Genomic DNA, 21,375 nt, shown 5'->3' with positions numbered 1-21,375 from the left:
AGCACTTGATACCTAAATTACAACAGTTTTTATAATCGAATCATTATGCAATTGGTGAGGCCACACCTGTTCTGACACCTATTTCAATCCTCTTGTGCTTCATAAATGTCTCTGTGACACCTCTTTGCCCTGACCATCCCAACAACTGAGTCGCATTAACAGCTCAATCAGCCCCAACTTGAAATACAAGTATACACCACATCATAATCTTTCTATTACAGGGGTGTGCAAAGGATTCGTTCAGAAGGGCTCAGCAATATTTTCTTTATTGCTCTTGCTACTCAACCTTGTTGTAACATTTTTAGGTGCAGCAACCCTTTTTCTACAAGGCTTGGAGTCATACTGTATGAAGTGATGACCTGAGAACTGAGAAAAAGGACACTTCAAAGCTGTGAATTGTCCTAAATTGCACTTTAAAGCTAGGATAGGTCATGTATTTCAGAAGCATTTCTTTTTATATTTATTGAAATTCTCTTTACATCCCAACAGAATTCCATTATGTCGAGGCAGACGACCACCCACCTAGAGCCGAAAGGTCTGTCCTAGGTTTCTGCCTCTTAACAGGCAGTTTTTCCTTGCCCCCGTCGCCAAGTGCTTGCTCATGGTGTTACTGTTGGGTCTCTAAATGTTATAAGGAGTTCGGTCTAGACCTGCTCCATTTGAAAAGTGTCCTGAGATAACTTCTGTTATGAATTGGCGCTATACAAATAAAATTGAATTGAATTGAATTGAATTGAATTGAATTGAATTGAATTGAATAAATCAAACCAAAATGTGGTATCTTGATGCAGTCACAGGCCTGTAATAAGCCCAGCTCATTCCATTTAGACCAGATTTCATGATTGGCTGACCGACCTGCCAGTCTCTGTGCACACCCTGGCCCCTGTGCACTCAATTTGCATAACCAAAAAGTTTGGATAAAGCAACAGGTTAAACCAGAATAATATTGGTGTGGCTTTTCAACAATGGTGAGAACTGAAGGACAAGAAATTAATTATATGCTTTTGATGATTTGTTATTTCTGAACTATGTAGTATGTAGAACAATGTATGAATGGGATATGAGGTAGTTGGATACTGTCAGCAATGCGCTGTGGTCCTCTCAGGAACTGCGTGTCCATGTGTGTTGGGGGAGTGGCTTTGGAGGGAGACCTAAAGGGAGGGGGTGGCATTTCTTTTGGTTGGATACTTTCAAAATCTAGCCGTCTCTTGCTAGTTTCTCCAACGTTACCTAGCATAGCTTTAAGAAGTGCTGCTGATGTTTTAAGATTCAGTGGACACCTTCCCAAAGTTGCCACAGTGTGTGTACATTTACACTAAAACATTCAAATGAGATTTAACAGCTCAATCAGCCCCAACTTGAAATACAAGTATACACCACATCATAATCTTTCTATTACAGGGGTGTGCAAAGGATTCGTTTAGAAGGACTCAGCAATATTTTCTTTATTGCTCTTGCTACTCAACCTTGTTGTAACATTTTTAGGTGCAGCAACCCTTTTTCTACAAGGCTTGGAGTCATACTGTATGAAGTGATGACCTGAGAACTGAGAAAAAGGACACTTCAAAGCTGTGAATTGTCCTAAATTGCACTTTAAAGCTAGGATAGGTCATGTATTTCAGAAGGATTTCTTTTTATATTTATTGAAATTCTCTTTACATCCCAACAGAATTCCATTATGTCGAGGCAGACGACCACCCACCTAGAGCCGAAAGGTCTGTCCTAGGTTTCTGCCTCTTAACAGGCAGTTTTTCCTTGCCCCCGTCGCCAAGTGCTTGCTCATGGTGTTACTGTTGGGTCTCTAAATGTTATAAGGAGTTCGGTCTAGACCTGCTCCATTTGAAAAGTGTCCTGAGATAACTTCTGTTATGAATTGGCGCTATACAAATAAAATTGAATTGAATTGATTTGAATTGAATTGAATTGAATTGAATTGAATTGAATAAATCAAACCAAAATGTGGTATCTTGATGCAGTCACAGGCCTGTAATAAGCCCAGCTCATTCCATTTAGACCAGATTTCATGATTGGCTGACCGACCTGCCTGTCTCTGTGCACACCCTGGCCCCTGTGCACTCAATTTGCATAACCAAAAAGTTTGGATAAAGCAACAGGTTAAACCAGAATAATATCGATGTGGCTTTTCAACAATGGTGAGAACTGAAGGACAAGAAATTAATTATATGCTTTTGATGATTTGTTATTTCTGAACTATGTAGTATGTAGAACAATGTATGAATGGGATATGAGGTAGTTGGATACTGTCAGCAATGCGCTGTGCTCCTCTCAGGAAGTGCGTGTCCATGTGTGTTGGGGGAGTGGCTTTGGAGGGAGACCTAAAGGGAGGGGGTGGCATTTCTTTTGGTTGGATACTTTCAAAATCTAGCCGTCTCTTGCTAGTTTCTCCAACGTTACCTAGCATAGCTTTAAGAAGTGCTGCTGATGTTTTAAGATTCAGTGGACACCTTCCCAAAGTTGCCACAGTGTGTGTACATTTACACTAAAACATTCAAATGAGATTTGTGTCATCTCTTGCTAATAACCTGACTACAGGTCGGCTACAACCTCATCTAGACTTGATGTGTTTTGCTGTCGGTTTTCAATATAAAAATGATCCACGGTGCAAGAAAGAACCTCAGTTTTAAAAGACCACTACCATCACTAGTATCACTTTGTAAGTGAGAAAGAATAAAATATGAAATTGTTGAATATTATGCTAAATACTGATGTTGGTTATGTAATGCTATAATCTAGTAACAACATGAAAGTGGTTCTGAACCCATTTGACACCACAAGTGTTTTAGTAAATAATCTGACTCTTGAACTCTTCAACTGGAGCTCAACACTGTTTCATTTTAGCTTTTACGTAACTCTAGGCTAAAAATTAGCTGCTAAACAACTTCAAACATTGCCACAAAGGCCCAATTTTAGTTGGTCATGTGCACCAGATGGTAATACAGAAAAGGAAGGAGGAGGATACCCTTACAGGACAAAACATCAACAAGATAAAAAAAAAGACTTCCAGCGCTCTGACTTTTCTGCTTTTTGTAAACCTGAGCCAATCAGAGAGTTATTCTCAGGTTCTACAACATGTGTATCACCCGGCACTGCCGTCAGTAGTATTTTGTGGGTCGGGCTGAGCAACAGCGGCACAGAGCGTCATAGACACAAGGAAAGAGTGCAAGAGGCGGCGATGGGATCCCTTCTCTTCCTTTGAGAGGAGTGACATTTGAAACAAAGAGGCCAGTTATGTGAGCAGTTCTGTCTGGGACAGGCAGACTGACAGAGGCCAACTACTTCCAGCCCGCCAAATCAAACGCCCACGTAGGGCGGGGTCACTCAGGGATGACTCATTCATACACACACAGGGAAACAGGAACAAACACACAGTATATACTGTACTGTTCACACTCAAAACTTCCTTAAAAAGTCAGTTCTTTAAGGGAAAGATGTGCAACTGTGCAAATCTGCAAGGAAATGTTAAATGGAAATGTCATAGGAAATAAATACCTTGTTCTTGCACTCACACATTTCTCCCAGCACTCTTTTGTCTGCAGTACAGGTGAAAGCGTTCCTGGTGGGATTGCCTGTCTTTCTCTTGTCTCTGACGTTGTGTCAAAGGAAGGCTTTTGTTTTTTTTTGTTTTCACTTGCCACCTGGGCAACCTGCCAGACCAAATAAGACTTTTTATAGTTTGTTTCGAGGCCTCCTTTGTGAGATAGCACTTTATATGGTTCCTTGGAAAGGCTTTGTCAATATTTCAGCTTCCATTTAGTCACAGTAAATTATGCCGGCCAGACAAATAAACACTATTTACTGGAGTTTGTGTGGTTTTGCTATCACTGACGGTGGTAAGCTAAGCTTCCAGCGGCAGCTTTTGCATCTTTGCCTGGAACATTTCTTTGTGTCTCTCGATGCGTCATGAGCTCTGTAAGAGGGAAATGATGAGATTTGGCATATACGTTGCTGCCGTTTGCTGAGCTGTTAATGTTAATTTGATAACTTTGACTGAGCTGGCTGTTACCTAGCAACATAATATTTGGCCATAAATAGAAACTAATGGACAAACATTGCCCGGCTTGGCTACCTTCCAAACATCACCTCTGGTTTCGATGGCCATTTTTATGAATGATTATTCTGGAAATGCTGACAATCTGAACTTTGCCATAATTGTATTGTTAACATAAGCCAGAGGAACTCCCTGAAAAGGACATATTAAACAGTGGAGGAATGGAGTTGTTTGTTTTCACACTTGAGCTAGTCATAAGTCTTAAGTCTTCCTTGTTTGGTCTTGAAAACGTTTTGTTTGTTTTTTTTACACTTTATATCTACAAAAAAGGGATTTAAAAACAATATTTCTGTTTTATAGAAATGTTCTATTCTGAGCTTCACTGAGCCTTTAGATTTAGTTCCCTTTTTTTCAACATTATTAGCATATAAATCAAGGATAACACAATAAAATTGTTAAGAATTGTTTCCATTTTGGTCGTTGATGTAAAGCTAGGCAACATCATAACAAACCAGCGCAATTTACTGTATACATGCAGATATACTGTATGTATAAATTCTGCTGGTTTGTTAGGAGGATGATCATTAATAAAATCAATCCAAGAAATAAATATTTCACCTTCTTCAAAAAAAAACTTGCTGGTTACCAGTTATTTTAATCTGCAAAGCTAACATAGAACCTAAAGTACAGCACTGAACCTCTGCAGGCATAAGTAATTTTAGGATACTCAAGCTTTTATATTTTTACCTGAGAAAATATATATTTTTTAAATAGTTTGTAACACCTCCTTATTAAAGTATAAAATAATCCGATAATCCAAATAAATCCCATGAAAAGACAAAAACCAACAATGAATTTGTCACAAAGTCAACCTGATTCTAGTTCCACATTCTCTATCTGCTCTCTTCTGTTGCCTTGAACTAACTGTCCTGTCATTTCAGATCCTGCCACTCCCTGCTAGTATTGACTTTTGCCTGTTTCTGACCACAAGTAAAACTGAACTTCTTACCTGCATGGTCTCTGAATTGTGCTTTTGGCTCTGACCTGGCGAGCCGTTATGGAAACAGTTCCATACTTTTTCCAAAAACTATTAAAAACACATCAGAGGGCCACACTGTTACTCTGGATAAGGAAGATATACTACACTAGTCTATCTTCCTTATCTAAATCCCAGAAACAAAATCCTGTCGCTGTAAATAATCACTAGAGCACCAAATTTCTATTAATGCGCTGCTGGAAACAGTCCCCAATAAATAAATGGAAGCTAGTAAATGGACTGCACTTAAGTAGCGCTGCACCTTAATAGATATCATTCACACATTCCCACAACACACTCACACTGCGGCAGAAGACAGCATGCAGGGCCTTGGCCTGGCTGTCAAGAATACACGATATCTTGTAGCGTCTGTTAAAACTACAGTGTCCAGTTGTTTAAGGAAATAATTTAACCTTTTTTAAAAGTAAAATTATATTTTTAAGACCCACTTTTAAAGAACGTCCTCGGTAGGAATAGACATGCTGGAGGCTGTGAGACAGGGAAAAGAAATCGTAAAGTATCGAGAGACAGACCAAGACATTGTTGGTTTTGGTCTTTTCATGGGATTTATTGACAATAACAAAAATATAAAACATCCCCAGCTTTGTCCTTTAAGGAGAAAATGTTTAGACTCCTTTTAAACAGCATGGCTCGTTTCAGACACATGGAATCAACCTAGTTTTCCAGGAAACTTGTTGTTTGTTTCATGTGAGTTTTGACGACTTTAATCCATAGTTGCGTGAAACAGACTGAGATCTAAAATCTATTTAAAAGGTAGAACGTGGCACTAACACTGCCAGGAATAGGAGTTTGATTCCCGCCAAGCTATCCTTTGCACTCACAGCATTGTAAAACCCCTTTGGATGAAAGCGGCCTCCAAAGGGCCTTATGTTATGTTATAATAAAGTGAGATCAAATAAATGGCAGGGGCAGAGGAATTGCTCTGGGACTGCACGTGTTTGGTTAACGCCAAACAGATGTAGGCATACTGTATGATTACTGCATTATAGCATGGATTGTATACCCACTCAGACAGGAAAGACATGGCAGCTGTTAGCCATCAGCGTGGAGGCGCAGGCAGCCTCAAACTATAGGCCGCGGCCGTGCCTACTCAAACACAAATGAACCTATGCACATGTTCGCGAATGTACACGCTATGCAGCCGGATGCAGACACAGAGGGGCGTGTGGAGGCACGAACACACACAAACACACTCACAAACTAATCCCTTTTATCTCTGTAATCTGATGTTTAACGTCAGGGCCCACTGTACGCCTATCGCCATCTTATAAAGTACAGAGCTTCTGCCAAATAACATAAACATCCTGAAATGACCGCTGCTCTGCGTCATAATTTTCTTCTCATAACAGAGCCTACTGCCTGGTTATTTTAGAGCTCTGGGTGACCCTGAAACCAGAAGTTTCCTCACTCCTCCTCTCTTGTTATTTAAGGAAAACTTCAGTGTTTCCCTTTCTGCTCTCTCTCTCTCTCTCTCTCTCTCTCTCTCTCTCTCTCTCTCTCTCTCTCTTCTCTCTCTCTCTCACTGGGTGTGGTTAACAAGAGGCAAACTTGTGTGAATGATGTGGACTCTATAGTCATAGCTTAGACTCAGTCCACACCCTTGAACTTAAAGAGGAGTTTGGAGGTGGAGCAAAGCAACGCTTGGAGCACAGTTTGAGCTTGGACTTGTGCTCAGAGGATTTTGCAGACAACGTGTACGTACGCTGTGACTCGTGTTGTCTTTGTGCTTCACTCTGTGACTTTTGGATCTCTTCAGTTTGAGCGTGTAGAGGCATCACCTTTTTTAATTTTTTTTTCTGTTTTCTTTAACTCTCTCTACTCAAAGACGTGTGTGAGTTTGAGAGCAATTTCTGCTTCAGTAAAGTTTCAGAGGTGAGTGAAGTTTGACTGTGGAGGCTATTGTAAAGGTGAAAATGAGAGAGTTGAGGGAGTTAGGAAGTTACTGATGTGTTTTGGAAGTTTCAGAACGTTTACAGAGTGTAATTGCAGGACTATCACTTGATATTTTCTTCTAAATTTAATAAACACATTTTGAATATTTTATCAGAAAATAAATTCATTTAGAAGTGATTTATTGTTTTTTTAGTCTGATAACCTTGATATGTCCCAGTATTTATTAAGTTATTTTCCTTTTTGTTTGTTGGTTACTAATTTCATCAGGAAATACGTGCATGTGACTATCCGTGTGACTATCTGTAAGGGAACCAGGACTCGATTTTATACTACATGATAGTAATGACTTGAAAAATGAGCGGTCACAAATATTGAAAATTGTAAATATTACTTTGTTTACAACTTCTAGAATCTTGGTTAATCTGCAGTTTGTGTCCTGATATGAACTCCAGCGCAAGGAGTGATAAGTGCTAGTAAGCGTATGAGCTGGGGCCCACAGTGATGTTTGTGACTAGATTAGAGTAGATATTAATCAGATCCATGGTGTACGTGGCAGGCTTGGATTGTTCTACTCTCTTCATTTGTAATGCTGCTAAATATATTTTTGCATTCGAACCTGCACTGCACCTTTTGCATGATTCTCTTTGCCAAAACAAAGAGTTTCCATTCTCTGTACTGATGGGAGTATGATTAGCTTCTCCATTTATCATTTCTTTGGCCCTCCTCATTTTTCCAGAGCTAGCATTCACCCGAGGTTGATCAACTGTAAATTTAATTGTAGCGCCATTTTTAAAAGGTGATTTCGTTGATTCTGAAGTTGAACACGAGAGCCGAAAAACTGCCAAACAGAATATGAAATTCAGACCATGTGGTTTCTCGCTCTGTCTTCCTTCCTCTCTCCATACGTTAAAAGTTGGCACAGATGGAGGAAGTAGCCAGTCTTTTCCACCTGACATCACTTAGTGATTACACACACATACACACATACACACACACACACACACACACACACACACACACACACACAAACACAATGGTCTCCCCCAATTCACTGCTGCCCAGTTGGCTTTATTAGTCTTTCTGGGTTTCCTCAGTGAGCAGTAAAAATCCAACTGATACTGTCCAGAAAACTCGAGCAAAACACACCAAACCCTGACTGAAAAAACACACCTGCCTGCCTCAGTCTACATGTCAGGGGGGAGTGTGTTGAGACAGGCCAGAGATGCTTTAACTTTTTAACAAAGGACTGAAGCAGTAACATGTCAGAGTGACAAATTGCTGTTGACATGAAAATACGTTTTAATCTGACATCCGTATTGGCAGTGCCTGCAGCTTTTCTTCACAGTGTGTGTCGTATTTCACACATATTGATTTTAAAAGCATGAAATGTGCTTTATGTCGATGATATGATATTACAGACCCCCCCTCCCCCCATCAAGTCACAGAGAGCGTAATAATCACAACTGAATGTTGTCTAAAGAAATACATTGAAATCAGCACCACTAATAACAATGGACAACTTTAATTCTATTTATTTTGTATCTATTTAATTACATGTTTATGAGTCAATTGCAATCATAAAAAAACCCAACAGAATAATACTTGGACTGCTTTACATCAGCTTTGGATCTAATAAAATACGACATATCAGTGGAGGTGTACTGAGACAGTGTCCAGGCCTTGCTGATTGAATTTTATTGAGCCTGATATTTAATGTGCACAGTGAAAACAGGAAACAACCCTCCCAAATCAAATATGTCAGGAGGCTGTATTACAGATTATGGTGTTTATAAACACCAGCTTGAAAAAACATTGGAAATAGTGTAATGTTTAGATTAAAAAACTGGAAGCCAACAAGAATTCACACAGGAAGAAGTCCAGATTTAGTACTGTATTTAAATAAATGTCACTAACTGCTCAATATTTTGAATTTATAGCTTATTTTAATCTTTTACATCCTGTTAAATATGAAATAAAAAGCAGTAAAAAAATTATAATCTATCACCAAAAAAGTGTCAATAATAGTAAATAAAAACAGCATTCTGGATTTAATTGAATTTAATTTAGGGGGAAAAGAAGCACATTTTCGCCAGCAAATCGCTTGAGGACAAGTCAGGGAAGGAAGACATGGCGAGCGGGGAAGAAGACAGAGCGACACTGACACAGACTGGAAGAAGCGACAGAGGGGCGAGCTAAGAGAAAGCTGAGAGTCAGGCTTAAAGCAAGGCAAAGCAGGGGGAAAAAATGGAGGAAAACAAAGATGAAAGGCTAATTTTAGGAGTGTTGGAAGAGTGTGAGAGGATTTGTTCTCCTCAGTCTTGTTTACAGGAAGTTCTTTTAAAGTTCCACAGATGGCTGCATTCACAGAAAGGCTTTTATTGCATTTTTCCGTACCCCATAAACTCCCTATACCTTCATTTATGTGTGGGAAAGTATGATTGCTGCTGCTGCTTGGCTCAAGGTTGGTCTCATCTTGAGTTTTTTGTTGAAGTGGATTGCTCGCTTGCTGCATGTTGGCTGCAAGAGTCATTACTTTCTCTAGAATTAACGTTAGTGTCTGGATCTGTCTGTGTGTGTGTGAGAGAGAGAGCGCGACAGAGGCATTCATACACTTTACTGTACGCGTTTTTTTTTTTTTTAACCAGTATTTTAAGGTCAGTGCTTCAAACAAGTAAAAGAAGAAATAATTTCTTCTTCTCTAACGCCCTGTAACACTTACAGCAAATACACAACCACTAAAGACTTCAAACAAATCCATATTTGAGCTTTAGTTCATGAAAATAATTTTGCACACAGCTGTGTGATGTAATTGTGTATGTCTGACATGTCCAAATATTTTTAAACACATGTCAAGCCTGTATTAAATCAAGCATGTGACATACTTGGGTAATATATAAAACAATCCTAACTCTAACCCTGTAAACTAAATTATTGATGTAAATATAATAAAATGACTAAAACATGTCACTTTGGTCATTTTTAGTTATTATCATTACAACCAAAACAATTAATTAATAGGTGATCGATTATTGTCAAGATTCTTTCTAATATATAATATAATATAATATTTTTAAGTCCTTCATCAGGGACACACAGGTTCCTTTATAGCACTGTATATTGAATATTTTAATCCTTTGCACTGTTGGCCAGTGAAAACATGCCATTAGACACTAAGTCACATTAAGCTTGCTGAACTTTGGATATTTTTCCTCTATTTTGCATGTGAATTAAATAAATATTTGATTATAAAAACACAATATAGATGGATCAATTATAAAAATAATCATTGGTTGCGCCTCTAATTAGCATGCAATATCATTGTACTCTATATATAAGAGGTCTAAAGCCATGTTGTTTAGTATTTTCTCTGCTTATTTTCTCTTCTGCTGATGTATAGGGCTTCATAGTTAAAGGGTCTGTTTGGTCTCAAGCACCCAAAGCATTCATTTGTTCTTGCAGTCCAGGCCTCATCCAAGACTATGAGTCCACAGAGGGCCCTTTAAAAAGCTGCAAAGGCTTACCGGTACCATGTTGAGAGGTAAATAAAGTTAAGGGCTCCTTAAGGGCTGGTTTGCCTCCAGATTCGCTGGGACGTGGGTCTGTAAGAGATTTAGTGGGCAAGGAGTTTCTGCAGAAGTGATTTGGCTCCAGTGGCCAAACCTCAACCAAATTATTTTTGTTGATTTATTTCACAGGAAAATGTAAACCATCCTAAGGTTTGTAATTAGGCTTATTTTTAGGCTTTTTCATTTAGTTTTACACATATGTTGACTTTATCTGGAAAAATATATAAGTTTTATGTTTGGAAGTTAGGAGGCCGAAAAGCTTCAAGTACCAGCGGAGCTGTTAAACATGCATTTCATTATGAAATCATTATGTTCCATTTGGAGTATAAATATCATGAGAAAGTCTCTCAACTTTTGATTTAAATTACTAATAATAAGCACGGGGAAGAAAAAAAACCATTTGTCCTTACAAAACAGAGAAGATCAAAGAGCATTTCTGAGCAGTTTATTCTATTGAAATACTCAGTAATCGCCACAAAATTATTGTTTTGTCAAAGATTGTCATATGGTTCATATTGAGTGAAAATGTACAAACTTCTGGGAGAGACAGGACGTAGTATTATTCATGGGCTTCACTGTGATGACTGAACTGAACTATGGACAGTCTGTGCCATGTTACTGTACATGCACTGTGCTGTTGTTTACAGCAGTGATTCCCAACCAGAGGTACTTGTGCAGTTGCCAGGTGGCACGTGGAAAGATTGTGAAGTAGTTCAGTTAATTTGATGAAACAGAAATTATGATATAATAATAAATAAAATATATCCACATATTGAGTCAGTTATAACACTTGAACACAGAGTTGTTTTCAAGATTGCATGAAAACGAAGTAGCAGAGAGGTCCCAACTGTCGGTTAAAAGTAACTGACAAACAGAAAAATTAGATAAAAGTAATGTCTAATGTCTAGTTGAAATAGCTGAAATGGTTGGAACATAGTGGGTGGGGTCAATTAAGGGGTGCTCTTCTGACAGGGTTGTGGGAATACATCAGACAAAGGTTGTGAAGCACTAACCGACAGGACATGTTTTACCAGAAGAGAAGAAGCACACAAGAGAAGTCTGTTAAAATTAGGGTCGCTTGCTGCCATTGTGGCGACGGCTGATATGCACAGAATGGCGAATATAAATTCTTTGCTTAATTTTACTAGAAAAGTCCTGGATAGTCCTGTGCATGCTGATTATTACAGGTTTTAGAAATCAGCCGTGGAAGAGTAGCTATAGGCTATCTGGCGTTAAATCTCTCCTTCTCTGAAGCTCCTCTGTTCATATCTGTGTAAAGTTCTCACTGTCTGCTCATACGTCATGTCTCCTCACTGTGACTTCCCTCTATTCCCTCTTCCTGTGTCTGCCTCTCTCTCTGTACTGGCCACTCTCCCTCCTTCCTGTCATTCTGTCCCCTCTTCACGCCATGGGCACAAAGCCAAGTTTAATTCAGCTCGGGAAACCCTCTCATAGGTTCACGCAAATGCAGTGCCTCCTTTGTCCATACTGGCGTGGACAATGTGGCGCCACCATATGAGCCACTTGAAGCTCTTGAGTGAAGTCATCTTAACATGTTGACAAGAGATCAGCTTACCAAGTCCTGATCCAAACCTATGAGCATTATGAGCAAAGAGGCAAAACTGATCCAGGCATCCAGTAGCTGCAGTTTTTTTCATTGCAGGTTACCAAATGCCGCAGGTCAAACTAGGATAAGCCAACCATGTGCAAGCCCCAGACAGACCCTGACCAATCATGTGTACCCTTGGCCTGGTCCCAAAAAAAGTGTCTAGCCAAAATACAGCACAGCTGAGGCTGTTAAAATCACGGGATAATCACAAGAGAAGGGCCCTAGCTGTTAGCTCTCCACAGAGTGATAAGGTAAGCTGAGGAGGAGCAGTGCCTGTTTGGCAGTCGGCAAGGGCTCCCATACATGAAACAATCTATGTGCTGACTGAGTGTGAGGTAACGCATTCCTAAATTGAGATGGCATCTGCTGGTGTTTGGGTGCCTCGGAAATGGATGCGCTTTAAGGCCAGCCATCGCAGCACACTTTGTTACAAACGTACCTTTTCTACCTGATAAAAGCGTGGCAGGAGAAGGCAATTTTCTGCAAACTATAACTATAACTGTAAGAACATGCCAGTACTTGCAGATATAGGGAGCAGGCGAGCTTCAGGTGCTGTTGCAATCTCCATGTAATTGAGGCACTTAAGTGAGAAACGTACGGTACAGAGACTGCTGGTGACTGCTATGAATTTCCGTAGCTTGTCAAAAAAAAATGCTCCTAATTGTCACGAGATGCCTCCCTTAAAGCTCTAAAGGCTGATGAATGACTTGTTAACCGAGCAGTTTTTACTCTTGATTACACAAAATTCTGGAGCCCTCATTACAATTTGACAACATCTGTCGTGAGGTGGAGGTTGTAAGACTCTAATAAAGGCTCATTAGTCTATTCTTACATCTTCCATATCTTGTCATGTGCTGCAATGGACAGAGATTGCCTCAGTCTTAGCATTAAGAATTAACGACGGAAAATGAGAGAAAACCGAAAGAAGAAAAGTGTGTGGAGTGAGTGGAGGGCATTAGTCATGTACATACTTCCTGCTGTTATTGAGTAGCTCAGGCGGTCTGGAGCTTGGCCAGGCCAATTGTTGCTCATTTAGCTGTCAGACAGCCATAGCCGAGAGGCATGCAGCTTCAGGCGAGGAGTGAACATTTTTGCAGTTTCATACTGGTTGAAATGTAAGACACTGTCACGTGAATGTGTTCTTGTGACATGTGATCGACACTTTGAGGTTAAAATCAGTATATATAATTTGGATTATTTTTTCTAGCTTTAAATTGCTCTGTCTCACTTTAGGTGTGTCTGTTTTGGTTTGTTGGTGTTCAGAAAACACTGCAGACGGTAGTACAGGCTCAACAAGCCCGTGTGTGCAGGTTTGTCACACTTGCCAGCATTTATGTGGCACAGTGGTACTGCGTTAGTGCACATCACTATCCAAAAATACCACTCTAGGCTGGCGATTAACAGAGAGAGTGTGAGGGAGATGGAAACATTGATTGAGACAGGCAGACAGCATCGAGCTATTACGTTACTGTGACTGGGTGTCAAAGTCGAGCCCAGTAACAGACTAGCTTGAGGCTATTATTGTCAGACAGCTGTGAATCCAGATAAACGTGACAGAGAACAAGAAAAGTTTGCGATAGAGTAGAACTTTTGCAGCTCTGAAAACGTTGACGTTAATAACAAGTTGGTTATTACTTATTTCCACCAAATTAAGCAAACAACCTTTTTCTAAACGTTCCATTTAGTGTAGTAGAGCCTTTCCAGGGAGCCAAGCTGTATGGCACCGAACCTTAATTAGTATCATTGGTATAACACCTGTGTTTACCCTACTATTTCCTGCCAAAATGGCTGCTGTGAAAAAAACTATGAAACCTGTGTTAACAGATTTTATGGCCACTTGGGGGCAGTGGAAACAAGCTGTAAACACAATGCTGACATATTACCACATCCATTAAGTTGATACGGTGAACTTGTTAGCCAACAGTTGCCTTTACACACTTACACATCCAGGAAAAATATTCATTTAGAGGCATTTTTCTGACCACCTGAAGTCTAATATTCACCCTCCCTTTTAGCTCTGTTTGGTCTCCACCAACTCCTGAAGGAAATATCTGGCCCTGTATGTTCACCAGTTAGTCGCTAACTTGGTGTTCAGTGGGTTTTTAGGCCATTTTTTTCTGAAAATAGCTGCCAGCTTCATAGACGGTGTTCTTTCTGCTATTCAGTTTCTTTAAAGAAATGTCTATTTTGTTGCTAAGGTTTGGCACATTTGTCAGTTTGACTGCAGATTTAAAATTCTGTGTTGTGGATACATTTCACATAAATGATGACAACTCGGGGCTATTCAGAGCACCAGCAGTAAATGCTGAGCTTTCAGTAGACATTTCCCAAACACCTAACAGTGCCACCCACCTTTGCTCTCCACAAGCAAACTGATTCAAGTGTTTGAATCTCAATTAGCAATTCTGAATGTTACAGCTGCAGAAATATACAACATGAGAATATCAGTGTCAGAGGGAGAGGAAGGCTGCTGTTTACTCTGGATTGGTCACTCTACTCATATTTTCTGTTTTAGTTTGGGTGTTGAGACGAATATTTGCAAAGGCCATGTGCATGCCTTTTCTCCTGTTTCTGGGATGCAAAATGAGGCAGCAGGAAACGCTGTTCCCCAGTAGTCAAATCACATTTTCCCCGCCTCCTCTTGTCCTCTCCTACCTGAAAGAGGAGGCGGTGGTTGTTATTTTACTTCGAACCATCAAGCAACAAAGACAATCTATGTCAAAGCTTGTTTAAAAGGACAAAGACTTGCGTGCTTAAATGTGCATAATCATTTGAATGTCATACGGAATAATGGAGGCCTTTTGCCTAATTGATGTTGTTGCTGTGTAGCTTCTCTTCTATGGTACTTTTTTCTTTTTTCCTCCTGTCTTTACCAGCTCACTCAAGTGCTTCGTGACAGGCCATTCGTGACCACATGTAGCTTTATTCTGTGCTGTGCAATAAAAAGGGAAAAATCTCCACTCTGAAATGTAGCTGAAGATTATATATATTAGATAGATATATATTAAATACAAAAAATAGATTAGAAAGACTTTTATACAGACAAACTGCTTCACATTTAATAATTCAGTGGTTTCCTACCTAGAGGTCCAGACCCACACATGATTTGTTTAGGCTTTTCCTCTTATTTTTGTTTTATTTACTGGATCATTTTACTTTTAAACATTAGTCAAATACAACTCCCAAAAAAATATCACTCTTTGGTTGCTCTCATCACAACCTTAATGGTTCAAATGCAACCTGTGACGAGACATTGCTTTGTTTTAAAGGGGTCGCGTAATAAATGTATGCGACCACTGAAGTTCTCAATCGTGAGTTTCATAATAAAAATTACTTTTTAATGACTAGAAAAAGAGAATTCTGGAAATGGTAATTAATGCTAGAAAGCTGGAACTGTCGTTCCAAGAAAAACCTTTTGCACCTGTTGTTTGTCTTAATAGACAAGGACTTGAAAAAACACGTAAAGAGGAAGTTGGGGAGGTTGGATGGATCAGCAAAGTGTGTTGCTCTGACAAAGCCTACACAGCTCCGCAACAGATGTAGACTGTGCATTAGCTTCATCGATCACTCACGCACTAACACTCACTGACACGCCAACGATTAACGACAGCTTCTAGGTTTAAAATACCGTTCTGTTTGTCCAGGTGTCCAATGTCCAGGTTTTCCAATGAAAGAAAACTCTGCCAACTCTCCTTACAAAGCATTTGAGATTTGTGTGCATGTGTTAACATTTAAAAGTGTGTGTGTGTGTGTGTATTGCCAATAATTACATAGTGATGAGGGAGTAAATGTGCTCTGCCACGCTGATGTGTGCTCAGATAGCCACCTGCGATCTGCTCTCTTTCTCTCTCTGTCCTCACCTGCAACCTTCTCTCACCACAACATGCATCTTTTTTCTTCTCACTTACGATATTTCTGCTCGTCATTCTCTCACTGCCCTCCTCCCTTCCTCCCTCCCTCTACTCCTCCTCCTCCTCCTTGTCTCCGTCTTCCCAAACAGGATACCGAATGGTTGGTTTAGCTGGAGGGATTCCTGGCAGAGTGATTTGGTTGTGATGTAATATAAATCACATTGCCAGGGATTTCCAACCAGCTACAGCTGAAAACCCACACCAGCCTCCAAACACCTGACAACTGCTCGGCAAACACCCACGTTGGCAGAAGTCACCGCTCTAAAGCCCTTGTAGCATAAAGTCCGATTTATAATCTCCTCGTGTTTTAAAGAGAGTTAGATGGGAAGATCACTAAGCACTCTCAAGCTCAGCGACTAGACTCTAAGTCTCACAAATAAGCCTGTTAGGTTATGTATATCTTTTGGTCTATTTCTTGGCCAGGTGCAGTAAGTTACTGAAGTCTTCGCTGGTTACAATTAGCTTCACAGTGATGACTGTGTTGGTAGGTGGATTTTTTTTTTACAGAACCAGGATGGCGGTTTCCCTCGGTTTCCGGTCTTGCTAAGCTAAGCTAAGCTAACTGGCTGCTCACAGTGGTTTCATACCTACCATGTGAACACTGCAAGAGTGGTATCAATCTTCTCGTCTAACTCTCGGCAAGAAAAACCAAATAAGCGTATTTCCCAAAATATTGAACTATTACTTAATTGAAATTACTAATACTTATGTCTTCATTACATGTTTTGTCCAGAGTTTGCTAGAGGAGCAGGACTTAGCTCGCTCCGTGAACAGTTCAGTGAAAGCCTGTGTTCACAGTGGCTAAGTTCCGCTCCTCACAAGCCTTTCCAGCTTTCAACGCCCACCGTTACAACAGCTCTAACAGTGAAGTCAACATGGAATCCAAGGGTTTTATGAAATGATGTGCTACGTCCCACTATACAGAATTGTAAGGGGCTTTATTTCAAGGAGATGAACATAGTAATATTGGTGGGTTTTTTGGTTTATCTTCCTGCTCTCAATAATGAGGATGTCTCGCTCTATACCTGCTGTAGCCTACAATAGAGATACTGGTTGTGTAACTGACACACAATGTTTCCTAGTAAACAATTATGGGTATGGTAATAAGCATTATAAGTACACAATAGGCTCAAAGGCCTTTAGCAATGGATTTTCTTCTCCAACCAACTGTTTTAAGACGGGAATCCTGAGAAAAAAGCTACAGGAGAAGAGGGCAGAAGGCAGGGAAGGAGAGCTTACTCATACAGGAAGGAAGTACAGGAAATGTCCCATCGGGAAAGCAAGTAGCAATGTAATTGTGATTCCTGAGCTCATTTACTGTCTGGGTGGTCATGAAAGCAAAGCACTGATTGTGTGTGTATCTACATGTGTGTGTACTACGTGTAAACATGCAGTTGCCTGATGTATGTAGGGAAACATTTTTTTTGTAAATGGTGCTTGCCCACACAGTGCTGCTAACATTATCCTTTGTGTGTCAGACTGTTGTGCACTATATAGAGGTGGTGACATACTTTATTTATGTTTCTGACATTTTATTACCTTTTTGTTTTTAATGTTTATACTTATTTTATTTTCTTCCCTTCACCATTTTATTTGCAACTTATTTCTGCATTTATTTTATGTCCTCATTTTGTCATTGTTTATATGCTGTTTGTTGTATTACTATCCTTTCATAATTTAATCCTGTGAAGAACTTTCTTAAATTGATGTTTTTAAAAGTGCACTACAAAAACTATTATTATATTCAAAGGTATCATGCAATGATAACAATGCTACTGAAATTGAGTGAAATGTGTGTAATTCCAATGGCAGAAATAAGGGAAAATGTATAAAATGTATGGATTAAATAGTCTGTTCCCCTATATTACAAGAAATATAGTGGTACAGTAGCTATTGTGGGATCCAGCTTGAAGATAACCTTGGTTTAATTTACACATAGATATGGAGATAGCTTCTCTCCACCCCAATGTAATGTAAGTGAATGGAATTTCGTACGATGCTCACAAAATTGAAAATATAATAATTTACAGATGAATTGCTCTCTAAGGAAGAAAAGTAGAAAAAAAAACTGTTGACCTGGTGGTATGTGGTCATGGTCATTTTTTTCTGAACAGAGATGTTGCTGTTGAATTGCTTAAATGTAATTTCTCAATGTAGTAGAGGAGGAAATTTCAGTAATGTCTCAAAACCTGGACTCAAAAAACCTATGGCTTGATAGCACTATAGACATAAATGAGAAAACTACTAAATATGTATTTGTTGTATTTACCATACTAAATTGTAGGATAATAAAAAAAAAAGATGAATACATTTGAGGGATATACTCTGTTGAAGTAATAGAGACTTTGTCCTAAAGTGTCCCGAGTCCCGACTACCTGTTGCAGTATACCTGTTGTTTGCTGCCCCTTGTGGTGAAAGTGAGGTGGTGCAGGTGCCTGGGCTCAACCTCCTGTGCCTACTGAGCTGATAACAGTTAGATCTTAAACAAACACTGGCTCAGTTCAGCAGGAACCGGAGTTAGGCCCTCTAGAAACAGCATCGGAATTCGGCTCACCTGGCGCACGCAACAATCAAGATGATATATTAGGTACATTAATGATTTGTAGATCAGTGTTTGCCATAATGCTGTAAATGTATGTCTGAACTTTTGCATACGGAGCAGAATAGCTGGCATGAAAATGTTTTTTCCTACTTACTTTTTAACTGCTCTAAAAGGCCATTTCTTTTTTCCACAAAGCCTCATCAAGGCCATTCTCCAAGTACCAGAGCGTAATCGTCTGTTAATCAGAGCTGAGGAAGCACAGAACGCACATAAATGAAGCCACACATCCTCTCGGAATTTAAACCTCTCACTGTAAAGCTCATGATGGAGGAAATCTGCTTCTGTTGGTTTGGTATTACTAGAAGATCACAGGAGCAGAGTTTTTCCAGTTGTACTCTCTTCGCACTGCACAAACCTTCCAAGAAGACTCCTCTGGGTGTCATTAAGTCATATGGTGTCTTTCAGTAATTGTTTGATATGCCTTCATTCAGTTTCTTTTACCAGACTTCTGCTTGAACACGCTTATTAACTGTGAATATTAACTGATGGTAGAGAAAAGTGAGACATTGGTTGTTGCAGATGAGTTATGTTTATAAATAAGTTCTTAAGTACAGTTTCTAACAAGTTATTTTACATTTTTTCTATTCAATGGTGAATGGTTTTATTCTTCCAATGTCTGTATTTATGTGTGTATTTATGTTGGTTGCCTTATTTCTGTTGTGAAGTAAAATAAATAAATAAAGTTACTTACAATATAAATAGCTGTACTTGCCTACTTCAGTACAATTTTAAGGAAGTTGTACTATACTCATACCATATACTTCTGCTAATTTCAGAGGGAAATTTTAGCATTTTTATTACATTACAAGACTTTATATAAAAAGACATTTCGTAAGCTTGTAAAATGCATTACATTTTTAAAAATAAAAACAAGTGGTTCCTAATTGTTTTGGCTTGTGACCCCTTATAAAAAAATTTCTTGATGTCCCAGCAGTCATTATGTCCCTTAGCCCTTCAAAGGTAGACCTTACTAAAGTCAGCCTGAGTATTTGAATATCGTTTGAGATGGTGGAGGGCGTTGCCTGATAGGGAAGTGGTATGGGGAAGTAAACATGGAGTTGTTAAACCACCAAATCACTGGGTTATGCTGAGGATGAGGACAGAAAACACTGAGTCACTGAGACATTTTTACAGCAGTTCAATGTGTCACTGGAAGGAGTGGAAAGTATTCACAGCACAGGCTGGAGCTCACAGTCGGGAGAAGGTTATGAACATGTATTTTCTTATTTTTTTTTTTTTTGCACTTATAGGGATAGCTAATAATTTGTATGATACACAGATTAAATTAATGTTTTTAATTATTTGGAATTTCTGTGGTTTATGGAGACGACAATTACATTTATTGTATTGTATTACTTTATTAATCCCACAACAGGGAAATTCCCTTGTCACAGCAGCATTTTACGTGAAATAAATAAATACAGATATATATAAAAAATAAAGTTGCAGATGCTTTATGAGTAGTTATAGTTGTTAATACTTAAAAACATCTATATCTATCTGCTTACAACTACAATATGTGTGATAGTTGTATATAAACATTTATTAACTGATAATATGCTGCTTATAATTAGCGGATAGGGGGTTAAAATTAAGTGTTGTGTATTTAGTAATGTCTGTCTCCGCCATTATAATCCAAATACACATGAGGCAGGTGGAGTTGATCTATTACCATTATTTTCCCACTGAACACATATGTAATTATTTATTTTCACCTATAGTAGCAGTTGCACACAAAAATGTAATCTTGAGGGACTAAATGTGTTACTGCTGCTGCCTTATGAGAAATTACTGCTGATGACACTAATTGCAAACATGCCCAGTTCAATGTCAGACTGTTACTGTTTGCTTCTGAACATGTAAAAGTCAAATCTGTAAGACACTAGCTTCAGTCTCAATTCAACTGGGGAAAAGATCTGATTTAATATACAATTAACAAGTAAATTTGACTTCAAGACCACATCTAATCTTGCTCAAAAGGTGCTTTCTCTGATGGATATTTTTGTCTCTGTTCCTTCTCCTATCAAATGATTAAGCACATCAAGGTTGCTATAAATAACCCCAAAGCACTGTTCCAGCCTGAATACTAACTTAGCCCTGTTTATTATTTATAATATTACATAACATATTTATAATCATTTTGTAAGAGCTTCTCTGGACAGCGCCGCACTTGGAGTCTGCACCTCCTTCAGTAAATCTCATACGTTGCTCAGACCAAGATTTAATTCCTGGATGATGTTGTTTATTGTAAAGGAAATAAATATGTGCATAAGTCAGTAACTGTGAGTTTTGGGGCTTTACTTTGAAAAAAAGATGGGGGGGGGCACAATAAAGGTGACATAAAGAAATACTATGTTTAAGAGCTGTGATTTGGGTTTTTTTTCTGTTTCTTATCAGCAAAAGAAGAGGATATGAGAGATTTTTAGCACTTCATCCTCGTTCCTTTTTTTCCATCCGGATTCTGCAGCCATGAGTCATGTACCTGTTTTTGTTTGTCGTCTGGCCTGTTGTATCAGCACACAAAATCTCCAAATTAACACACATTTATAAACACCTGCATCCACACAAACTCCTCTGTTACATAACTCTCATTTTTCCACAGGTACATACAGTATACCAACTCCCACAAGTTCAAACAATAAATATAAGCCAGCTACATACAGTCTCACACTGACCTTGTGAACCCAAAACATTAATGCACAAACAGTATAAGTTTCTCTCGTAAGAC

At 39.0% G+C, this 21,375-nt stretch overlaps 1 long non-coding RNA gene across 1 annotated transcript; it reads left to right on the top strand.

Moving 5' to 3' along the window:
• Window positions 1-6,685: 6,685 nt before the first annotated feature.
• On the top strand, window positions 6,686-19,346 carry LOC127367384 (uncharacterized). Its single transcript, XR_007885462.1, has 2 exons — window positions 6,686-6,938; window positions 9,027-19,346. It is a non-coding gene; the product is annotated as an uncharacterized LOC127367384 (long non-coding RNA).
• The last annotated feature ends 2,029 nt before the right edge of the window (window positions 19,347-21,375 follow it).

This window comes from Dicentrarchus labrax, unplaced genomic scaffold, assembly GCF_905237075.1.
Source record: "Dicentrarchus labrax unplaced genomic scaffold, dlabrax2021, whole genome shotgun sequence".
NCBI classification, from domain to species: domain Eukaryota; kingdom Metazoa; phylum Chordata; class Actinopteri; family Moronidae; genus Dicentrarchus; species Dicentrarchus labrax.
Note: the sequence above shows the minus strand (reverse complement) of the source record. Positions and strands in the feature narration are given on the sequence as shown.